This window comes from Cavia porcellus, unplaced genomic scaffold (genome assembly GCF_034190915.1).
Source record: "Cavia porcellus strain 051 isolate PalLab524CR breed Dunkin Hartley unplaced genomic scaffold, mCavPor4.1 scaffold_7, whole genome shotgun sequence".
NCBI lineage: Eukaryota > Metazoa > Chordata > Mammalia > Rodentia > Caviidae > Cavia > Cavia porcellus.
This window is the reverse complement of record NW_026947490.1, coordinates 23216082-23234836: the sequence shown is the minus strand read 5'-3', so window position 1 is coordinate 23234836 and position 18755 is coordinate 23216082. Positions and strand designations below refer to the sequence as shown.

Here is an 18755-nt window from a genome sequence, read left to right as displayed (position 1 = left end):
GTTAGTTTGATTGCTGTTTGGTATAGACAGATTTTATTCAAAACTTTTATGATTGACAGTACCAAGTCTGAGAGTATAGGCAACTACACTGAAGATGACAAGATTCTACGATACATATTCTGGTTTGATGATTATCTGTTTTTGAAGTTTTACACTATCTACAAAGTTTTGTTTTTATTAATATTGTTATGGTCTGCTATATTCAGTTATACCATGTGTGATGATACAGACAATTCTATTGAAGATAACAAGAGACAGCACAGTAACCATGGTACAACTCCATGTACAGTGGTTTTATATGGCTTCTCATTTCCTGTGTTTATAGGAATGTGTTTTATTTTTCCTTGCTTTGTTTTTTTTCTCCCACTAATATAGAAAGGGTAGAATACATGTTAAGACTCATGAATGCATAGACCCTATAAACAGTTTACAAGAAGTGATCTTATAATCCTTGATGCAATGAACAACTACTTTGAAGAAAAAAAGACACTATAGCACCCAGTGCTGATCCCGTAGTGTCATGATGTAAATCCAGCAATACTATTATTCTTTTTTCATAGTGATTTTAGCCTGTTTTTTCAGAGTGATTTTAGTTTGTTTGATCTCAACATAAATGAAGATATGGATAACTGCATGTATGCTTAAATGTATAGGATTGATAACCATGTTACTAAGTTTTGGTTGGATAATTGAACAGAACTGTTTGCGTCTCACTGTTTGACTAGCCACTTTGTATGCTTTACAATGTAGCTCAAACAGCTATCTGTAAGAAAACAATATCAACTAGTGATTTCTTACTGTTTATTTTTTTCTTTGAAAGTATGTATTATTTCTACACTTTTTCTGTTTTGTTTAGTCTTCCTTTAAATAAAATTTTAAAAAGAGACACACCTTCTTCCAGCCTTTACATTGTATGCTGGCTCCACCCCTGTGTGGATGTAGCACTGAGAATACCAATCCCAGCGCTAGACAATGAACCAATCACAAGTGCACAATGCAAATGCATGAGGCCTGGGGCCACCGACATAAACCATGACACCACATAATCAGAGCTTTCCTATCAAGAGTGGTCATTAGGTTGCTGGATAAAAATCCATGTAGATGGATGGAGACATGACCCATGGCTCATTTCAAAATTCACACAGCTTTGGACAGCCCGTCACCCGCTTCCGGTGTTAGGATTCCTTTCCCAGGACCACTGGTGTTTCCATTTTCCACTGCACCCACTGAGATTCAAACAGGGCCTCTCACTCCTGATCTCTTACATCTGGTCAATGATACGCATCCGATCCTCTAAGCTGCAAACCCAAAATTAGGCAGTGACTATTGGCTCTGTGTTCTTCCTTCAGTCTTTTTGTATTAAGCTCTAGATCTCACTTGAAATAATCCTGAACTAAACTCATCTAATGCTCCTGTGTGCTTACTTCAGCCCTATCCTATGATGTACGGGAAATGCTTCCTACTTCCTGGGAAGATCCTGCCCTTTCCCCTGTAATAGCCAAGACCGGTGAGATAAAGCGAATCCAATAAGCCGTGTCATGTACTTCAGGTACGTATGGCAGAAACCTCAGAGAGACAAAGAGTCCTTTGACCTTTGTAATTTTGGAGCTGCAGGTGACTTACTTGATCTTTGTGAGAAACAGGTGTCAGAGGGCAGAGAATCCTTGTGCTGTGCGCTGTGCAGCTGAGTGGGGAGCTGCTTTCCTGCCCTGCTGTGAGGCCTTCTCAACCACAATCTTAACAATTTTAATTCAATCACGTTAAGTTAGAGCATCGGTCCATGTTGTCCGTTTTCTGTTTCACAGACTCGGTTGGAGGAGCTCAGTGGCTCTCTGTTAGTGGGTCACCAGGAGGGATGAGGGGTGTCAGAGCTGGAGGAAAGTTTGTAAGGAAATCAGCCCTGCCCTCCATTACGGTGCTGGGGAACACATGACAGAGCGTCTCCTCCTTTTTACTATGAATCAGGGCCGGTTAATCCCTTGTGGAGTCTCCATAGCACAGGCAGAGTCAGCACCAACACAGAGAGGCCGAGTCAGGTGACTGTTGCTTTTTCATCAGCAATGACTGCATTAGAAGCTGAACTGTAGAACATTCGCTTGCTTGCTTGTTTGTTTAGTGACATAAAGTCTCAAATGCACTTTCATAGCCTATCTTGTTTTTGAAATCACCGGGACCCTCCTATCTTAGCCTCTAATTGCCAAGATTACAGGCTGCTCCATCACACCTGGCCCCTGCAGAATATTAACACATAGCAGTTATGAATTTTAATAGAAAAACATGAGATCAAAGGCAATATATAGTAGTGAGCACAGTGGAGAAAATGATAAACTATGTCAAGATTTAACTTGAACTCATTAATCAAATTACCTAGATTTGTGGTTATATACTGAAATATAAAAAGACCAGAAAATTATATACAGCAAATATGTCCTCAATGTGGTTACTTTACACTCAGGGAGAAAAAATTTAGAAGGGTTTAGGAGGAAAATTGGAGATAGAAGAAGAAGAAGAAGAAGAAGAAGAAGAAGAAGAAGAAGAAGAAGAAGAAGAAGGAGAAGAAGGGAGAAGAAGGGAGAAGGAGAAGAAGAAGGAAGGGGAGGAGGAGGGAAAAGAGGAGGAAGACACTGGAAGAGTAAAGACAAAAGAAGATGATGCAAACTTTGAGAAATTGGGGAAGAAGCCTGGAGAGGAACATGTGAGGAAGAAATAAGTACTTTAGAGGCTGAGGCAGGAGGAAGGTCTACAGTTTGAGGCCAGCCTGCATTATATAGTGAGTTCAAGGCTGTTCTGAACTACATGGTGAGCTCCTGTGTCAAAAGAGAAAAAAAAGAAGGAAGAAATAAAAATAAGAACAGAGCACAACAACACTGACCAAACTAGAAAGGACGGTCCTACTCACACACAAGAACCAACTGTTCAAAGTAATGCCAGCTTCACACCTGTAATCTCAGTGCTCAGGAGGCTGATTCAGGAGGATTGCATGAGTGTGAGACCAGCCTGGGTTCCACAGTGAGTTCAAGTGCATGCTGAACTCCATAGTGATACCCTGTCTCAAAAAGAAAAATAGAAGGACAAAAAAAGGAAGAAGAAAATAAGAATGAAAGAAACAGCATGGATTTCTGCCTGGCTTGTCTCTCCTTGTGGAGTTGGGTTCCGGGTTCCCAATGTCTCGCAGTTTTTAAATTTATTTTCCAGTACCAGGGGTTGAACAGCAGGAGTACTAAACCATAGCCGGAGCCTCTTAAAATTTTGTTTTGAAATCAGACCTTATTAAATGCCCAGGAAGGACTTTCACTTGTGGCCCTCCTGCCTCAGCCTCCTGCGTAGCTGGGGTTGCAGGTGTGCACCCTCCCACCAGGCCCCTTGCTTTCTCCCCCTGTGTGCTGTGTGCTCTGCCTGTACATCTTCCTGCTGTACCAGAGAGACTTGTTTAGGGTGGGAGCTCTCAAATCTTTGCACCTATGGAAGTTTTCCTCATCAAAGGCTCTGACCAGAGACAAATAGGATCTTTCCTCTCCTCCAGCAGCTCAGTCCCAGAAAAATTTTCTCATGGAGAGACCCAAAGTAACTTTCTAAACCTCAGAATACATTTATACCAAGGCCACAGGGGTGTGCCCAAAGTGGTGTAGAGGAGGCCTTCGGGATTCAAGGGCCACTCCCAGGGATGGGGTAGGAAAGGAAAGTCGGACTGGGCGTGGTCACATGTTCCCAGGTGCAGCCCCGTAATCCCAGCCCTTGAGAGGCTGAGGCAGGAGGACTGTCGTGCATTTCAGGTCAAGGTGGGCTGCATAATTAGCTCAAGGACAGTAGTACAGCTTGTGTCTCAGTGTTCCCCAAAAACCTCATGCAAGTCACAGATGGAGCTTTTCAAAGGTGACCAGGTCTTGAGTTTGTGATGCTGGGATCAAGTGTGTGTGAGTACAAAACCAGTCCACTGAGGGGCTCGGCACGGTACTGGGTAGGAGTGAGGTGTCCCTCCTTAATACGTCCACTGCTGGCCCTGGCAGCCTGGATAAAATACAACAGACAGAAGGAGGGGCCTGTGTGTTATCACTGCTGCTGTCCCTTGCATTTTGCTGTCCTTTTCTTCCCTTGGACCATCTCTTCTCTTCGGGGCCCCTCTGCTGGGCCACCTGCCTGGAGCCAGCTGGTCATGGGCTGAAAAGCCACTAAGTGTCAGCCAATAAAGCTTTCCTGCTTCAACTTTTTGTGTGGGGTATTTTGTCTCACCAACAGGAAAAGTGACTGAGACTGCCAGCTTGAAGTGTGCAGGGAGACCCATTGTGAAAACAACAAAACCCACCAAAAACAAATAAAAACACCAAATCAGGGGCCCACAGCAAGCAGGCTGGTTTGGGACAGGAGGAAACAGCCCCAGAAAAGGGGAGAAACCCCCAGATGCAAATCCTGCCCCCAGCCACAGCCTCAGTGGGTGGAGCTAGGGGATGGTGGACTTTGGTAAATTTGGGTAGCCATGGGGACATGCCGGGGTGTGGCTGGTGTTGAGAGCTCACAAGGTCCAGTAGATCCTCAATAGCTGACCTGTGGCACCCAGCAACCCTACCCTGAAGGTCCCAGGCTGCAGAGCAGGAGGTGCAATGGAGTCCAAGTGGGATGCGCTGAGCGTGCTGGGGGCCATCACGGCCACCTGGTTGTTGTTGCAGGGGACCTGGGGAGTGGCCCGTGCTGTGTACATGTACCTGCTTCTGCAGGTCTGGAGGGGTAATGCTTGGCTCCGGGCACAGGGATCCTGGGCAGGTAAGGGATCCGGGTTCACCTGAGGCAGTGCGACTGGGAGCTGCAAGTGGACGACAGGTGACAGGTGAGCCATGGGAACCCTTCCCACCAGTCAATACAGGGACCAAGGGACTCATGGAAGCAAGAGAGGAAAAGGCTGCTGTGACCAGGGCAAGGGAGGCACAAAGTCTCCAACGAGGTTCAGGTGGGAGGAACAGGTGGCAGAGGAGCCAGGTGACGGACAGGACATGGGGAGGACGCCTCTGGTCACCTGTGTGCGGCACAACTTCCATGTGTTTAGCCCGGGAGCCCAAACCTGGTGCACACCAGTGATCTCAGCCCTTGGGAGGATGTGTTAGGAGCGCCAAGGGAGACTGAGGCCACCCAGGCTGCATAGAGAGGCCCTGTCTGGAACAATCAAAAGCAGTGGCTGAGGCTGTGTGCAGATTCCAGTGGACAGCAAGGGTAACAAGCCCTAGCAGAGGGGGCTCTGCCTGGAGCAGAGGCAGCCAGTCCAGGAGGGACCTCGGGGGTCTGCGGATGGCTCAGAGGACCCCGACAGGACCCACAGTGGGGAAGCTGCCCACCCCCTGCCCCCTCTTCTCTCTCCTAGTGGTGACTGGAGCCACCAGCGGCATTGGCAAGGCCTACGCACACGAGGTGAGTGGGGTGGTGGCTTCCGTGCTGATTTCCCTGTCACCAGCTGCCTGGGGAGAGCTAAGTGCCCCCTCACCCTCTCATCCCTCTCATTATTGCCTGGTTCATTTCTTCAAATCCTGTTTATTGACCACCTACTCTGTGCCAGGCATCTTCCTGGGCCTGGGGATGCAGCAGTGAACACAAAAGAGTTTTTGCAAGAGTGCAAGTCCTGCCCTCATGGAGCTTATCTTCCAGCCAGGGCAGAGGGGCATAAGCAAGGTCCGGCACATGGAGTGAGAGGTGGTGGTCAGGGAGAAGGAGACACTCAGGAAAGAGGACGGATCCCATCATTCTCAGGCTTGTGAAGCAGGCCTGAGTCCTCTTTTGTGAGTGGCGTTAGCTGTGCTGTCCTGGCTGCCTCCGTGTGCTGAAGCAGCTCAAAAGGGTGAGCATTTGGTGATGGTGACTGGGGGGAAGCCAGGAGTTCCACGGTGGCAGATCCAGTGAATGGGGTGGATGAGGCAGTAGGGCAAGGGCTCCCTGAGTCTGCCTTTCCCCTGGATGGCACCCAGAGGGGCAGTCACTGTATTCCTCCTCACACCCTGAGAGCCATGAGAGAGGACCTCCAGGGCTCTTCAGAGAGCAGCGGGAAGGCTGGGGTGAGTGTACTGGCAGCCAGGGGGGCACTCTGGGGAAGGCATTTTTACAAATGTCATCCTTGGCCTGGGATTTGTTCATACCTTATCTGTAACCATATCTCATGTGTGGATAGTGTTTCCTTGTTTTGTTTCTTTGTGTCTCTCATGGAGCCTTGTTTCTGTCCTTTTTTTGAGTCACTGTGTAGCTCAGGCTGACCTTGAACTCACTCTGTAGCCCAAGTTGGCCTTGAACTCTCAGAGATCCTCCTCCCTCAGCTCCTGAGGGCTGGTGTTACAGAAATGCAACAGCATTTGGAGCAAGGTTATCTCTTCTGTTTTTGTTGTTCGGCTCTGTTCTGTAGTATTCTGTATTGTTCTGTTTTGATTGTGTTGGTTGTTTTTGCGAAAGGGTCTTGCTGTGTATTTCACGCTGTCCTTAAGGAATGGAGGTTGACTTTTGTGAACTAATTTTTTGGCGTCTTAATGCATGATTGTGATAGTTTTCCTTAGTAAATGACATTGGTGGATCTGTCTGTCCTTGTCTCTGTGTCTGTCTGTCCCTTTGTGATGGCCAGAGTTAACCTCCCTTCTTCTCAACAATGCAGCACGCTGCTACTAACTACAGTCACCCCGCTGAATACACTGGAGAATGTATTCCTCGTCACTGGAGATTCATGTCTGCTGCCCAACACGTCCCCTTCTCTCCTCAGCCTCAGCCCCGATTAACCACTCTCCTTCCCCACGGCCAGAAGCTCAGCTCCCGCTGAACTGAGATCCTGCAGTGTTGGATTTTCTGTGCCTGGCTGATCTCACCTAATTTAATGACCTTCGGGCTCCTCTCCCATGACTGTATTAGTCAGCGCTGTGACTGATGGACCACGTTCCTGACACCCGGAGCTGAGAGGAGGAGAGATTTTTTTGACTTGTGATTTCAGTTTTGTGGTTTCCTGCTCATTTCTCTTTTGAGCCAGGGCTCCCTTATTCAACCTGGGGTGGCCTTGATTTTACTTCGGGACCCAGGTGGCCTTTGAGCTTGTTGTGAGTCTGCTGCTTCACCTCCGGAGTGCAGAGGTGTCAGGAGGGCACCACTGTGCCCAGCTGGCTCCTGGTTTCCTGTGGGTCAGTGGATGACTGCCTGGCCCCAAAGCAGGGACAGCGTGGTGGGAGGGCCTGGGAGAGCAGAGCTGCTTAGTTCACATAGGCTGGGAAGCGGAGCACGGGGACAGCACCCACCAGAGAGCAAGGGGCCAGGGATGGATACGGGGCGGAGTCACAACTGGGTGGCCGTGCAGACACACCCAGGAGTGTGCCACACAGGTGCCTCACATGGCTCCCAGGACAGTTAAGGCGACTTCATTAACTTTCACTCCCACATTTCACTCTAGTAAACCTGGTGCCCAAATTCATCTCCTTAAACCATGCTTGTCTCCAAATAACCCAGCCCTAAATTAGTAATTTCACCTCACACAGGGGACTATGCCGTGTTCAGCCAGAGCACAGTGGTCCCTTCCCCAGTGTCTCAGCAGCCCTAGCGTTTCTCAGAAGTGCCAGTCCAAGGTGACTGCTGAAAGCTGGACAGGCTGGCACATGTGTAGAACCCTAGCACTGGAAGCTGAGTCCCAAGGGCCCCTGGGAATCTCAGGCCAGCCCAGAGTAAGTACTGAGTTCAAGGCCAGGCTGAACTGCTAACCAGATGTGATTTCAAACGAGGATGATAAAACCAAAACCAAGCCTCCTCTGAGACTCAGCAGTGAATCACTGTAAAAGTCAAGGACAGGTGACATAATCTCACCGCGCAATGTCTCAAGGTAGTTATGCGCATTGCACCTGGTCCCAGAAGATCAGACCAAAGCAAGACCAAATCCCAGCAGGACACACCTTAAGTCCTGTGGCTCTAGAGCTGGTGTCTGGAGCTCATGGTTTTGAGAGGTGAGTTCAAGGGGTTGTGTGCAGCCCCAGCCCAGGGCTTTGTGGGTTGCCGCCCACACAACCTCTCTCTCAGGCTGGGTCCTGCTCAGGGTCTGCAGCTGTCCTTGGAAGATGTCCCACAATCCTGTCCCGCATATGTGGGAGGTGCTCCAACTCCCTGGATCCGGGCTCCCTCCCCACTGCTTTATATACTCCCCTTTTAGGACTCAGTGTCTAGCCTCCCAGGCATTCCTTTGAAGTCTAGATGAAAACTTCAGGGACCCCAGATCTCCTTCTGCATGCACCTGTATCACACAGCACATAAATGATGCCGAAGTCTTCGTGGAGCAGTAGCGAGGCCCCCTTGGCCCATGGCTGCGGAAGCATCTGAATGTCTAGATGGCTGGCTATGTGGCAACTAGTCCCGGTGGTAGGGACCTATTAGAGGAGGAGAATCAGGGTGAAGGACCTTTTGTTGGAATGCGGAGTGACAACAAAGAAAAGGTTAGGTCCCTGTGCTGATGGGAATAACCCAGACAGAAGAATATGGTGCACAGGGAGAAGACAAGCTAGAGCATGTCCTGGACCTGGCAAGAATGGAGGGGCCTTGAATTACAGTGGGAGGGTGTAAGCCAGACATGCACAGATTCTGCAGGTTGCTTGGAAGCTGCACCCACCATGCGCCATCACTGTGTGGGGCCAATCTGTGCCACCCACTGCCACTGCACTGTGAGCCTCACAAGGCAAGGCTGGGACCTTCCTGCTGGTGGCAGTCACAGAGTATGGGCTGGGCAAGGTGTTTGATGAGTGAATGAAAGAATGAATGAAAGCTCTTGCACCATCAGCATCTCAGTAAATGGAGCTCTTGAGACCCCGGGGCAGAGCCTCCTTCACAGCTGAGGGACATCAGTCCCATCTCATGTCACCCTCACCGTCCAGGCTAAAAGGGACAGACAGCCACTGAGTGCACATCCCTTCCCCAATCACGTGTGTTTTCTAGCTCAGCATCAAGTGGACGGGGCTTCAGGGCAGAAGGACTAGAAGGTGCAAAGGCCCAGGAGCAGAAAAGGCAGGGGCTGCTGGGTGGGACCCCAGGAGTCAGGGCTGTGCCTGGCCTTTCACAGGACACGGCAACAGGTCCAGGTGAAGAAAACGGGTTTGTGGGTTTGTGGCAGGGTCCCTGGGAAGCCAAGGCAGGTTCTGGTCTGCAGAGGGGCACGGTTGATTCAGCCTTTGCAGGGACCTCGGTGGTGGGTTGGAGAGTGTGTGGCAGGGGCTGAACCCAAGGTGCCCCAGGCACTATGAGTCCCCAGTCCCCCAGGAGGGAACAGGTGCTCGCTAGGCACACAAGAATGAGGGAGAATAAAGACGGGATCAGGCAGCCAAGTGCTGAGAGGCAGAGCCTGCCTGGGACCCTGGTAGTCCTTGAGCTGCTACACAGAGGTCACCTCAGTCTGCCCACTGTGCCCAGAGCTTCCCTCCCTGGAAGTGTCTTCTGCTCCCCCAGTGCTTTTCTCTTCTGTTCAACCCTATGACCTGGAGCATCAAGAACAGGGAAAAGTTAACCCTGCTTTACAGGATGAAGGACAAAATGTCAAAAACAGGCCAGAGTAATTGTGCATAGCTCGTATTCCTGTATTCTGGGAGGCTGAGGCAGGAGGATCCCAAGATGAAACCAGTTCTTTATGACTGAGGTGTTTTGTCTGAAGAAAGAAAAAGGCTGACAGTGGAGCTCAGTGTGAAGGCCCTGCTTCACCCCAGCTCCTGCTGCAGGCCTGCAGAGCTGAGTAAGTGACTGAATTTCCGCAGCTGGCCAGGAGGGGGCTGGACATCCTCCTCATCAGTAGAAGCCTCAGCAAGTTGGAAGAGGAGGCCAGGGAGATTGGTGAGTGCACAGCCTGTGGGGAAGCCCTGGGCTCCCTGGGCTGGGGTCAGGGGTGGACCTGATGGCCTGAGGCTGCAGCTGGGAACACTGTGGCCAGGCAGGGACAGGGCAGGGGCAGAGCCTGACCCCTGCAATCCCCCAGAGCGCCTGCATGGCAGGTCCACGCGCGTGATCCAGGCCAACTTCACCGGGGGCTTGGAGATCTATGATGCTATCGAGGCAGGCCTGCAGGGCCTGGAGATCGGAGTCCTGGGTGAGTCACCTGCCTGCTTTGCACACCCGGAGCGCGCCGGGTTCCCTCCTGTGCCGATCCCGTGTCCCTGAGTCGTGAGGGATGCCGTGCAACCTCTCGCGCAGTGAACAATGTGGGCATAGCGTACGGAAGGGGTAACTCCATAAGCTGGTGCAAGCTGCTGGACTGCACAGACCCCGGCCAGGTGAGTCCGGGCTGCAGGTGCCGCTCTGCTGCCCTCTGCTGGACGGGACGCAGAACACACTGGGTTCCCCAGTGCCAGTGCCAGGCTCCTCATGGCCTTTGGCTGGAAAACTGAACAGCCACCACAAAGTGTGTGCTGGAATGAGAGGTCCTTTTGCAGTGTTCAACCTGTAGGGGTCGAGCCTGCTTCTCACCTTTCATATTCCCGGGTTCTGATTGTAAAAGGAACCCACAAGGTAGAACCATAATGTGGACTCTCTAAGAGCGGAGAGAAGAGAAGTGGAAGGGGAGGAAAGAGAGAGAGAGAGAGAGAGAGAGAGAGAGAGAGAGAGAGAGAGAGAGAGAGAGAGATCGGGCGAGAGGCAGACATACACACAGACACACAGAGAGACAGACAGTACAGAGTGGCCTCAAACTCACAGTGACCCTCCTGCCTCAGCCTCCCAGGTGCCGGGGTTAGGGGCCAGACCCCCCACACCTGGCCTGTTCACTTTTATTTCTGACTTGAGTAACTCCAGTCTTTTTGTCAAAGAACCATCTCTTCTTCTTGTGTCACCACATGTCTCTGTTAATTTGCGAGTTTCTGTTTTGCCTTTATGATTTGGTGTGAGCTGCAGGTTTAATGTGGCTCTCTGCACTGGCTGTAGAGCTGTTGATCTGTGACCTTACTTCCTGTTTACCGTGGCCTCCACAGCTATACAGCTCCTCCCTAGGACGGCTTTTCTGAGTCCCGGAAGTTTGGCTATGTGGTATGTTCATTTTACTCAATTTCTTTCTTTCTTCTTTTTTTCTTTCTTTCATAAAAGTAGGAAGTATTTATTGTATGAAGAAAAGTTTTTGTCTAAGATATGCAAGAGGATCTGGAAAAAGGGCTGTCTCCTTCTTCTTCTTCCTCTCTCTCTCTCTCTCTCTCTCTGCTTCCTTCTATCTGTCTTCATTTTTTGAGACAGTCTTCACTATGTAATAGAGGCTGAGCTTGAACTCTTGGAGGATCCTCCTGCTTCAGCCTCACAATAGATGAGATTACAGGTGTGCACCAGCATATCTGGGGCCTCTTGATTTCATAGTAAAGGTCAGTGCACTTTGCTGTGTCTGTACTATACTGATTATTTTAGTTCAGCAGATTGAATCCAGGGGCACTGTACCCCTGAGCTGCAGCCCCAGCCCTTTTTAGTTTGAGACAAGGTCTCACTAAAAAGAAAGCAATGCTGCTCAGGGTGGCCTTGAACTTGTGATCCTTCTGCCTCGGCCTCCCAAGTTGTTAGAGTCATAGGGAGGTAGCACCTCATCGGCCTGGGATCCAATAGCTTCGAGCGTCCTCGTGTGTGAGAATCTCAGACAGCAGCGTGTTTCTACAAGAGGAGCTGAGAGGTCCAAGGACGGGAGCTTTTCAGATTCTACTGGGGACTGTGTTTTTGCAAAACGTGTTCTGTTAGTGAAAGAAATAAGACACACATGTGAGAGCGTGAGAAGCTGAAAGCAGAACACACGCATGTGTGCAGGTAGATGGTGTATATAAAACAGTTAAGTTAGCTATTCTATGGCTTTCTCTGAGTTCACGGAAGAGATTTGTGCTGGTTCTGTTCATCTGAACGCAAATGTCTTGTGCTCTGGTGAATTATTTGGGGGTGATGATGCACAATGTGTGTTGTACCATCCTGATTGTATGTACCATCCTGATGGACGTGCTTTGAAATTTTGTTGTAGTTTTTCTGCTTCTTCTTCTTTTTCTTCCTCTTCTTTTTCTCCTAGAAACAAAATGGATTTGAAAAAATGCATAATCCACAACAGCAAAACAAAACAAAACAAAATGTGTTCTGAATTTTAAAAATAAGAAAAATAGCCGAGCATGGTAGCACTGTAATCCCAGTACCTGGAAGGCTGAGGCAGGAGGATCATGACAAGGTGAAGGGAATCTGGGCTGCGTAGTAAGTTGGTGGCCAACCTGAGCTACATAGAAAGACCTTGCTATGTAGGAAGGAAGGAAGGAAGGAAGGAAGGAAGGAAGGAAGGAAGGGAGGAGAGAAGGAAGGAAGGAAGAAAAGAAAGATAGACAGATTGATAGATAGACAGATAGATAGATAGATTAAGCTAGGACCTAGACAGGAAACGTGGGAGGTGTTGGGGCTTGGGAAGCAGGTGGTGATGGGCTCCGTGTTCATCCCCAGAGCGTATCAGATATCATCAACTGCAATGTGATGTCCGTGGCACAGGTCAGTCCGGCCGAGAGGGGCAGTGGGCAGGGGCAGTGCGGGTGCCACCACCCGGGGTTTTCCATCCTGCGGCAGAGGGTGCCTGAGTCAGCCCCTGAGGGGACAGGGACAGCATGGGGAAAATCTAAATATTGAAAATTTAAAGCAACCACAAAAAGTGTCACTAATAAGCATTCACAGTGCAGAGTGAGTTAGCTGGAGAGTGCACTCTCCCTGCGGGGACTTTGAAAAGCACAGGAAAGGCAGGTGGGTGAGTGATGGGGAAAGCAGGACGGTGCGGCGTTGGTGGTAGAGCCGAGGTGGCCTCTGTGTAATTTCGTTGGTTTTTCTGTAGGTTGCAATGGTTCACTATAAAGTGCTGGAGGAGCTGGTGCTGGGGCTGCACAGCTGTAATCCAGGCACTGGGAAGGCTGAGACAAGAGGGTTGCTAGATGTTTGAGGTAATACTGGGTACAAAATTAGTTCAATGCCAGCCTCAACTACATAGAAAGATCCTATTTTTAAAAAAGCCTGGGGAGAAGCTAGGGGAAACCCAAGAAAATTTGATAACATTTATAAATCTACGGAAACTGCTTTAGAAATTGCTTAAGAAACAATGATTCAGTCCAGAGTGATGGTGCACACCTGCCATTCTAGCACTCTGGAAGACTGGGCACCTCAGTCACTTAGCAGGACCCTGTCACAAAATCTAAAGTAAAACAAAATTTTAAAAGGGCTGGTGGCCAGGCATGGTGGCACCGACTGTAATCGAAGCACTTTGCATGCTGAGATGGCAGGATGACTTTGAGTTCAAGGCCATCGTGTCCCACACAGTGAGACCTGATCTCAAAAAGACAAAAAGGAGAATTAAATAAATAAAAAGGGCGAGAATGCAGCTTCGTCTGTTCCCTCTGGGTTCAGTTCCCATTACAGAAAAGGACCACGCTGTAGCACCGAAAAAGTTAGGAGAATTTCAGACAAGATATTTACAATTTACATCACATTGAAGGTGTTTGTCTCCTTAAAATACACAGGACATTTTTAAATAATAAAGAGAGGGGGATCTGGGAGGATGGTGGAACAGTAAGCAGCAAAGTAAAAAGCCTCTCTGAGAGAAACAGCCCAGATGCTGGAATACAGCATTCTGGAGAAGACCAGAAGGAGAGAAACGGGTCCCTCGGCCCAGGAAGAACCTAAAGTGAGAATGGAAGCCCACAGAGAGCATAAAACAAAAGAGAGAGAAAAACATAAACAGAGGCTGGTAGGAGCCAGCGCATTCACCGGAGCCGGTCCCACTGTGAGGGCAGCGCAGCTGGAATCCGGAGAAGCACAGCCACAGTGAAGCAGGGCTGGCCAGACCGCAGGCCTGGCCACTGATACGCGGTGGTGGAGGCGAGCAGCGGACCAGAGAACTGCACGGCCTGGTGGTGAGTGTGGGGGACTCCGTCCTCACACAGGGTGGGCGATTGGCCAGGTGCCACTTTGGGGTTGCGCAGGATAAGCCCGGAACCAGAAAGGCAGCTGGCTTCATTCAGCCACTCCTAGTGCAGAGCAGACAGGTGGAAACGCTTGGACTGAGCCCCGGCCCTGTGCATGGTCCAGTAGCCAGCACCGAGGTTTCCCTAAAGCTATCTCCAACCAACCCACCTGCCTGGCACACGCTAACTTGGTGAAGACTTCCTGTGATTAAGCAAGGAGGTAGCGAGGTGTTAGCCTGCCCCAGCCCTGCTTATACTCCAGTAGTCACCAGCAGATTGGGGACAGCAGCAATCCCTGCGCAGCACACTTCACAGTAATTATAACCAATACAGGAAGTGCCAGACACCCCACTACCCCTGGCTGGAAGAATCCAGGAACATCACAAGCCTAAGAAGCAAAAAGGCAGTCTCTGGCCCCAACCCAAGCAGCACTGCTCCAGGAGAGATCAACAGGGTAGAGATCGGAGTCTCACACCTGCAGTTTTGGAAGTAACAGCAACAGACACAAAGAAACAACTCCATGAAGCTATAAAATGAACTTGAAACAGAAATACTATTACAGGTTAAGGAATTTATGAGAAGCATAATGAAAGAATTGCTAAGCACCTCTAAAGAAGACACAGATGGAAGAATACAGGCGCATAGAAAAAGGAGGGTAACCTTTGATGACGAATATAAAAATAATTTAGAAATATGAAATAGATTGAAACAGATTACCAAGAAATTAAATTAAAGACTCCACTGAAAGCTGGAAAAACTGCTTGAAAGCAACTAAAGATAGACTATCAAAGCTTGAAGACAGGTTTGCAGCTTGGGATCATGAAAAGAAAGATCTCTTAAAAAGAACAAGGAACCAAGAAGTAACAATACAAACGCTGGAAGACCAGAAGAGGATCTATAACATAAGAATAAAAAATATGAGTGAACAAGCAGGGGTAAACACAAATGAAATACAAAGGCTATTTACAGAGATAATTAAAGAAACTTTCAAGCATAGGAACAGGAAATGATATTCAGGTTAATGAGGCATACAGAACTCCAGCCAGCTACAACCAACATAGATCTACACACAAGTAATCATATTATTTGATAGGTAATAATCAAGATCCCAGAAACACAACACAGGAATAGAATAGTAAAAGGTGTCAGAGAAAAGCAACAGGTCCTCTATAAAGGAAAACACATCAAAATCACAGCAGACTTCTGTACACAAACCATCAAATCAAGAAGAGCTTGGAGCGAAGTATTTCAAGCCCTGAAGAAAATAACCTCCAGCCCAGATTGATGTAAGCTGCAAAATAGTCTCTCAGAATTAATGGAGAGGAGCTGGGGATTTAGCTCAGCGGCATAAACGCCTGCCTTGCAAGCAGGCAGTCGTGAGTTCGATCCCCGGTACCAATAAAAAGGAAAAAAGAGAGAGAGAAAAAAAGAATTAATAGAGAAACAAGATGCTTCCATGACAAAGAGGAACTGGGGGAGTTCAAACCACTAAACCAAGGCTACAAAAAATACTGAAGGACAGAGAGAGGAGAGAGAGAGAGAGAGAGAGAGAGAGAGAGAGAGAGAGAGAGAGAGAGACAGAGACAGACAGAGACAGACAGAGACAGACAGAGACAGACAGAGAGAGACAGAGAGAGACAGAGAGAGACAGAGAGAGACAGAGAGAGACAGAGAGAGACAGAGAGAGACAGAGAGAGACAGAGAGAGACAGAGAGAGACAGAGAGAGACAGAGAGAGACAGAGAGAGACAGAGAGAGACAGAGAGAGAGAGAGAAAAGGCCATGGTTTCAGGAACAGTGGCAGAGGGGGCTCAGAAAAATAGCTGGGCAGAAGTGAGGCAGAGAAGGTTGGCCAAAATCACTAACATGGATGGATTACATAAATAATTAAAAGGAGCACAGGAGAGGGTGGATCAGGAGATAGGATCCATCATGATGCTCTATATAAGAAATATAATTAACCAGAATGAGGGTTTATAGACTGAAAGTCAAATTTGAGAAAACAGTGCTCTATGTGCCAGAACCAGGAAAAAGTGAGGGTCGCTTGCCCATCAGCTGCAGATTGGCTAGAAAGCCATGACACTTTTATACAAGGGAAAATACTCACCTCTAAAGAAAGACAACCTTGGGGCTCTTGTAGGCAAATGGGTACAACTTGAGATCATGCTCAGGGGTAAAAGGTTCAGAATCACTTAGGTGAACAGTGGGGATGCCTCCCTAACTTAAAATCTAACGGGGTTAGTGGGATACGAAATGTGCAATGCACCCTGTGAATGTGAAAGGGAGGAGTTGTCTAACAAGGGAAGCCAGGGTCATTGTTAGTCTTGGGTCATGTTTGAAATCCATATTGTTTTCATCTAAACTGAACTCTGTTTAGCTTGCTTTTATTCTGTCCCAGTTTGTCTACTTCTACGACATTTGATGGCATGGACAGTTATCCCAAAGGCAGCAGGATATAATATGGTAACCATTTTTGATTTCCTATGAACTTAATTTGAAGCCCTATATTGCTTTTACTGTCTTGCTTTGAGTGATTTTATTTGAACCTGTTTTGTTTGATAGTATCAAGTCTGAGGGTATTGGCAACTACTCTGAAGACAATACCATTCACTATGATACCCATCCTGGTTTAACAATTATCTTCTTCTGAAGTCCTACAATGTTTCCAACGTTTTTTTCTGTACTGTTTTGTTCAATTTTATTATGCCTGATTACATGGGCAATTCTTTGGAAGATCACAAGAGGCATTATGGTAACCATGGTCGATCACCTTGTATTTTGTTCTTAAGTCAGGTCTATGTCCGTCTTTTGTTTTGACTGACTCTATTTTGTTTTGTCTCATTTGGTTTCATTCTCTTAAAAAATAATAAAGCGAAAGACCCAAGTCCCAATATGTTTTCAAGGCCCAAAATAACAGATAGTTCTAGAGAAAGGCAGACAGCTGCCCTTACCCTTCATGGAAAACGCTCCGCCTCACTTGTGATGGAAACCTCCCCAGGCTGCAGTAGGGGGCACGCGTGGCGTGGCTGAGGGCCTGGACCTGATGCCCAGGACAGGAGAAGGAGAGGAAAAGGAGGAGGGGAGGGGTGAGGACCCGGATGAAGACTATCTAAGGTAGCATTGTTCACCCGTGGAATTGGCAGAGACTCCCATACTGAAGAGATAGATGCTCCAGGGCACTGCTGGGGCCACTGAGGCAGGAGAGTAGGGCAGGGCACACCCCAGGAAGAACCCCTGGAAAGTCCTAAGAACCCAGAGGACATGCACAGAACACAGGACCCAGGCCCCGCCCTCTCCTGAGCCCTGAACCTGGAGCCAATCAGAAAGCGGTATTTTCAGTCCTCATTTGCATCCGGCTGGAGCCAGGAGAGGCCTTCCACAGTGTGGTTTCAATTTGGTGGCAGAACAGGCGAATTTTTGCTGGGACAAATGTCTGTGTATCTTAACTTGCATGACGCAGAAGCTGATCCAGGAATTTCAGATCCCGAAGAGCGATTCAGTTTGGAGCCCGCGCTGGCCGCTGTGCCCCTCTGGCCGCAGCCTCCACAGTGCTGCATTACAGGTGTGTGCCAGCACACCTAGCTTTCCCAGCGGTTCCTTTTCCACCTGCACTAAATGTGCGCTCTTGCCACCTTTTCTGTGTGTGCTGTGCGATTCTTTGTACAGGATGCTGAGATCTGGAAGGAGGAGCACCCCTGCCCCGAACACACCCACTGTCACGTAACAGTGCACCCTCAGTGGGAAAAACTGACAGCACAGATGCAAGCTGACATTTTGGTTTCTGTCTTTTTCTTTTTTTGGCACCACGAACTGAACTCAGGGGCCGGCACTTGCCCTAGAGGCTCTGTGTCCCCGAGCTACAGTCCTGGAACTGTTTCGTTTTTGCAGTCCAAGAGATTTGAACCCGGAACCGTATCCACGTAGGCAGACGTTTTATCACTGAGCAACATCCCAGGATTTTTTATTCCATCTTGAAACACTGTCACTGTGTGGGGCATTTGCCTTTTGGTCCAGGGTTTTTCTGCAAAATTCTTGGTTCCTCGCTAGGACAACACTGTGCTGAGCCCTCTCAGTGAGCAGCAGAGTCCTCTGGTCCTGACAGGACTCACCCTCCGGTCTGCAGTGGAGAAGGCATGTCCTCCAGCTCTTTCTTCTGAGTCTCCCCAGCGGTCCAGGAGCTGGAGCCCCTGTGTGACAGCAGAGACCTCACGGCACCCACAGGAGGAGCTGGAGCATGACCGGTTCATCCCTCCAAAAAGAAGGGATTGCCCTGGGTTCCCCTCAGGTGCCTGGCAGGTGCCATCCACTGTGTGAATGAAGGACAAACTGACCACTCCTCACTGCTGGCACCTGCTTCCGTTTCCTGGTTTTCCCTGAGGAGTGCGGGGCTGGACTATATGAACCTCTGTGTGCCTGTGAGGGGATGTGTGGGCTGAGTGGGAGTGGAGGGTGTCAGGAACAGTTCACTCTGTCTGTGCTCCACAGCCTCAGCCACAGAGGCTCAGATCTGCAGAGCCTGAGCGGGCCCTAACTTGGGGCTCCATGGACATGTGCAGCTGAGCTCTGCTTGGCAAGCTTTCTTCAGAGACATTGACAGACACAATGGAGAACACACTGCCCTTGTCCCTAGTCCTGAGGGTGCCAACCTTGATGAGAGCCAGCAGCCAGGCAGGGTCCAGAGTGCTGGCTCCTTCCAGAGGGGAATCCAGCTTTTCTATGCTGTGAAATCGTTCAGGGCACAGCACCCACACCACAGGAAGTCAGTCTGAGTGCAAGTCAGGGGCACCCTACTGTTCTAGACTGGAGGAAACGTCAAGGAAGGCTTCTGAGAGGACTCGGCTGT

The 18755-nt window shown here is 49.1% G+C and overlaps 1 long non-coding RNA gene across 1 annotated transcript in view; it reads right to left on the bottom strand.

The window, feature by feature from the left end:
* Nucleotides 1-1210: 1210 nt before the first annotated feature.
* The window catches only part of LOC134476864 (uncharacterized), a 31979-nt gene continuing 14434 nt past the window's right edge, over nucleotides 1211-18755 (bottom strand). Inside the window, exon 2 of the long non-coding RNA XR_010048650.1 lies at nucleotides 1211-11991. This is a non-coding gene — a long non-coding RNA (uncharacterized LOC134476864). The remainder of the gene's footprint in view (nucleotides 11992-18755) is intronic.